At 45.9% G+C, this 3,640-nt stretch overlaps 1 long non-coding RNA gene across 1 annotated transcript in view; it reads left to right on the top strand.

Moving 5' to 3' along the window:
* The window catches only part of LOC145722690 (uncharacterized), a 144,993-nt gene extending 142,472 nt beyond the window's left edge, over positions 1-2,521 (top strand). Inside the window, exon 11 of the long non-coding RNA XR_014147137.1 lies at positions 985-2,521. This is a non-coding gene — a long non-coding RNA (uncharacterized LOC145722690). The remainder of the gene's footprint in view (positions 1-984) is intronic.
* Positions 2,522-3,640: the final 1,119 nt, after the last annotated feature.

Below are 3,640 nucleotides of genomic sequence, written 5' to 3'. Positions count from 1 at the left end.
CATTAGCCAGCACTGATAGCCCAGCCTTCATGGGGTGGCTGCCACTTGACAGCCTCCCTACAGGACTGGCATCACTGCCGATTCCATAACCTGATTCAGGAAGAGTGGAGGCCCTATAGATAACTAGCATCCCTGGCAAGAGCCAGGATTTAGGTTAAAACACAGAGAACACTGTCTTCTATTCAAAACTCAGAATTGCTTGCAGTAGCCAAATCGCCTACTGAAGCACATGCTCAGGAGCTGCTGAACGCTTCACAGTGCGTGGAGGGAGGTGAGACAGGGAAATAAGCAAAACCAGGAAACCGAAACTCCCAATTTTTAGTAAAGTTGTTGTTGTTGTTACTCTGTGTCTATAAAAAGACATTTTCCAGGGACGCCTGGGTGGCTCAGTCAGTCAAGCGTCTGCCTTCAGCTCTGGTCATGATCTTGGGGTCTTCGGATTGAGCCCCGCAGAGGGGCTCCCAGCTCAGCAGGGAGCCTGCTTCTCCCTCTGCCACTCCCCTCACTCAGTGCGCTCACGCGTGCTCTCACATAAATAAAATCTTAAAAAAAAAAAAAAAAAGACATTTTCCTTGGAAAGCTCTGAGAATGCAGAGAGTACCATGGGGGTGGGGCAGATAGGGATCAAGATTAGTATCCAAAAGGTGTCCTTAAGTTCATTTTCCTCTAACATATATATTCCGTGGGCAGTCCCACTTGGGGAAGCAGGTAGGGCATGGGGGCTGCTGGGTGTCCTGCTTACACCTGCTGTTAATACCATGTACAGGAGTTCACTGAAGGAAAAGCTAGAGTCTCCTAGCCTAGGATTAGAGATAACCAGATTTTCAGGGATCTTTCCTCTTGGTTGGGGCTCCAGGTGCTGGGAGGCCAGAATGACACTGAGGGGCCCTATTCAAGGTTAGGGACTAGCACCCAGGCCTCCCTGACCCCCTCCCTGGGTAAGCCTGCATGGAAATCACTAACCTGGATGTATTTATGTTCTAGGTTCCCCCTGGGATAAGTGGACTGGCATGCAATGTTTGCTTCCACATCTATTCTACAGTCTGTAACTGTTTACTAGCTATGTGCTGCCCAAATGGGGTGAGCATGTGTGGACAGTTTTAAGTATGAGCTCTGGAGCCAGTGGAGTCCCAATACAGGGAGACCTTGATGGCACTGCTCCCAAGCCTCAGTTTCCTCATTTGGAGGATGGGTTAATGACAGCATACAGTGCATGATTCCACCCCAGTCTACCTCCTCAACTTTATTTCACATCATGTTCCCCCTCCCCTGTGTTCATCAGACAGAGCCAAGCTGCCCTTCTTTCTGTTTCTCATATGCACCAACATCAATCTCATCTCAGAACTTCTGGAAGCCTCTCCCCTCAGTGATTCACATGGCTGGCTCATTCACACACTGCAAATCTCCTTCAAATATGACCCTGTGGAGAAGTCCTTCTTGGCCAAATAATTTCAAGTACCTTCTCCCCACAATTCATGTTTCCTTCTTTACTCTGATCTATTATGGTCGCAAAATTTGCCGCTCTTTGAGATTACCTTGTTTATGCATTTTTTTGCACCGGCTCAATAAGAAAGTCCCTTATCTCCTTATCTGAAATTGCACCCCATACCTCCCCTATTTCCCTTTCCTTAGTTCTTATTGTATAACATACTGTATAATTTACTTATTTCTTTAGTTTATTGTTTGTCTTTTCCCCATTACAATGTAGCTCTGCGAGCGCAAATATTTTTGTTTGTGTCCCTGCTGTATTCCTACCACGCTTGGCACGTAATAGGTAATCAATAACATTTATTGCATGGAAGAATCCATTTGTTCAGTTCTGTCCCCCTGGAAGGTAAGTACTCCCAGAGCAGGCACTTCATCATCCTGTTTACTATTGCATCTCAGCAATAATTCCAGAATGGCACCCAAGAAATATCTGTTCAGTGCCTGAGTGGGACCCATTTTGTAGAGATATTTGAAGATTAAAATGAAAGTATCCTCATAAACTTGGCATAAGTGCCATGTACATAGTAAGAGTTCGGTAAAAATTAAGATATAATTACTATTAAATGTTGAGCTTTTGGCACTGAACCTATAAAACCCTTTGTGCTTTCCTGATTCAGATTTCAGAGCCAGGGACACCTCATATTTGTGCACTGAGAGGTTGCATCTGCTTCTGGTTCACTGGGGTCTAGGCAGGATGGGGCCCCTAAAACCTTATCCTGCTCTAGGAAAAACTTTCTCTTTATTATTCTCTCACGGTAAAACAAATCTTTTTGAGTCAACCAGGAAAGCTAAGGCTCAACTGACAAGTACTATGATAAAGTATATTAAAGTCAAGGTTTGAGCATTTCAAACCAGCGAATAGTCCCCCATCCCTTAGAAATGTGACTGGCTTTTAGTTCAAGATGTATCTAGAAGGAATTTATTCACGTTAGACTCAACCTGGTTTTTCCAATGGTGTTTGCCACCTATTTCTACTCCCGGGCTGTTTGGTTTTAGTGAATGGCTGAATTTTCCTATGCCCAGAGGAACTGTCCGGCAGGAAGGCCAGTAGCTTTAGAGTAGTGCATGATTTTCTCAAGAGAGAGAAGCCCAGATTCAGGCCTACTATCTCTTTGGGTTACCACTGTGAAGAACGTTCCTTGGGAATAGAAGGCCATGTTCCACCTTTCAGTCCCATATTTAGGAGACTTTTCTGATGTAATAGACACATTGTATCCCAAAAAGGAGTTTAGCAATTTGATGACCTAGTAAAACTCACTACGTGAGGTGTGAAAGTGGGCATGGCAGCCTTTGCAAACCCACCTTTCAGCTGTGTTAAGTATTTGTTGGGACTTCATAGGGCCCTTGGTGAATTCCATACCCCAAAGCTCAGTGATTGCCTGCAGACAATCCTATTCTCCCAGATGTAGCCACGGCTCAGAGAGGAGAACCAGGGCAAGTTCCCTATCAGGCTAACTGATTGCAATCAGCTGCCTAACACTCCGCACGCCCCATCTCCCCGGCTTCGGAAATACGGTGGCAAGTGAGATCTGTATTCTTTAATGCCATGTTCCGGCAGTTGCAAATGTTTGGGGAAGAGTGGAATCTCCAGCACAGCAGTCCCCCTCACTTATCCGTGGGCGACACGTTCGAAGACCCTGAGCGGACGCCTGAAGCCTCGGAGAGTACTAAATCCTACACATGCATAACTGTGATGTTTAATTCATAAATTCAGCAGAGTAAGAGATTAATAATAATAACTAATAACAAAATAGAACAATTACAGCAATACAGTGTAAGAAAATTTACGTGAGTATGGTCTCTCTCAAAATATCTTACGGTACTCACGGGCTTCTGACGCTGTGAGAAGAGAACATGGCTCCAGGAGGGGAAGACGTAGGAGAATGACGTAGGCGCTGACGTACAGTTAGGCTACTATTGGCCTTCTGATGATTCGTCAGAAGGAGGGTCATCTGCTTCTGAACAGTGGCTGACGCAGGTAACTGACACTGGGGAAGGGGAAACTGAAGGCAGAGACTGCTGTATTCTTCTGGAATCCTGAGCCTGCGCGCCCTCCCAGTTGGCCAATGCTGCGCCGCCGGCTACCAGCAACTCCACCCATAGGTTTACAAAGCTTCACTGCAGACCTCAAGGCCAGGAGCTGCACCTTCAC

Source organism: Leptonychotes weddellii, chromosome 7 (genome assembly GCF_054177405.1).
Source record: "Leptonychotes weddellii isolate Sample4059 chromosome 7, ASM5417740v2, whole genome shotgun sequence".
Taxonomy (NCBI): Eukaryota; Metazoa; Chordata; class Mammalia; order Carnivora; family Phocidae; genus Leptonychotes; species Leptonychotes weddellii.
Note: the sequence above shows the minus strand (reverse complement) of the source record. Positions and strands in the feature narration are given on the sequence as shown.